General features: G+C 35.8%; 1 long non-coding RNA gene across 1 annotated transcript; it reads right to left on the bottom strand.

Moving 5' to 3' along the window:
* Nucleotides 1-274: 274 nt before the first annotated feature.
* Nucleotides 275-713, bottom strand: LOC141718874 (uncharacterized). Its single transcript, XR_012573999.1, has 3 exons — nucleotides 622-713; nucleotides 414-506; nucleotides 275-340 (listed from the first exon to the last, which is right to left on the bottom strand). It is a non-coding gene; the product is annotated as an uncharacterized LOC141718874 (long non-coding RNA).
* Between the last annotated feature and the right edge of the window lie 295 nt (nucleotides 714-1,008).

Below are 1,008 nucleotides of genomic sequence, written 5' to 3'. Positions count from 1 at the left end.
CTGTTGGAGTGACAAAGCCGCCAACCCCTCGAACCCTTCCTGCGTGCTCAGGAGTCTGAAGTGCCGTAGTCAACACATCTTCTGTTCCATGTGGAACAAATTCACCCTTCTCCTTCATTTCAAGTAACTCAGCCTATAAAATAAATACAAACAATTAGTGCATTATTTATGACGCAATTATCTTTGAAGGGAATGCAGTATTAAAAATATCACTTACAATTCTCGCATTTATTTCCGCTTGCTCTTCAGTAAGCTCATCAGGATTCTTTTGCATCCTAGCCTTCCACCAAAAAATTGCACGATCAGGTTTCTCTTTCCGCTTTAAGTTCCCTTTCTTTATCTGTTAAAAAAGAGAAAATGTTTAAACTCCCTTAAAACTTAGAATTGCAAAGCCAAATAGATATGGTTCTTACTTCTTCTTCTCGCAAACCAATATACCCCTTCCTTGACAAGCGGTGATGATATTTCCGTTTACCCACTCTATTGCTCTGTAACTTACGTTGTTCCTGCACCAAAATAAATTAGTAAAAATTAATAAATATTATTTAACCAAAATCTATTTAATCATTTAGCAAGTAAAATGGCAATCATGTATATTTTATTAGTAGAATATATTCATACCAGCCATTTGGGGCTCGTCCTCTCTACAACAAATTTCTTCCAAGGTTCTTTACCAACAAACGCATACTTCTTCGGAGGCTTCATCAATTTCTTCTTTTTTCCAATAAATGGCATCACATATTTTGCAGTTAAATCAGCTTTAAACTTCCTCCATTTTTCACCTGCCGATTGTAGCACAAGCTTCTCACTTTCTGGGGAAATTTTGAATGTGTCCTAAAGAGCCACATAATATAAATTAGCCACATAATTTACAGTCACAATTTAAATAAAATGAAGAAGTCAACAAGGGATATAATTTACCTGGACATCATCCCATAATTTTGCTTTTAGATTACAATCCACTTTTGGCCAGTTTTCAGTGTCGATTGGAATCATTGTCCTTGCGAG

Source organism: Apium graveolens, chromosome 4 (assembly GCF_009905375.1).
Source record: "Apium graveolens cultivar Ventura chromosome 4, ASM990537v1, whole genome shotgun sequence".
NCBI classification, from domain to species: Eukaryota; Viridiplantae; Streptophyta; class Magnoliopsida; order Apiales; family Apiaceae; genus Apium; species Apium graveolens.
Note: the sequence above shows the minus strand (reverse complement) of the source record. Positions and strands in the feature narration are given on the sequence as shown.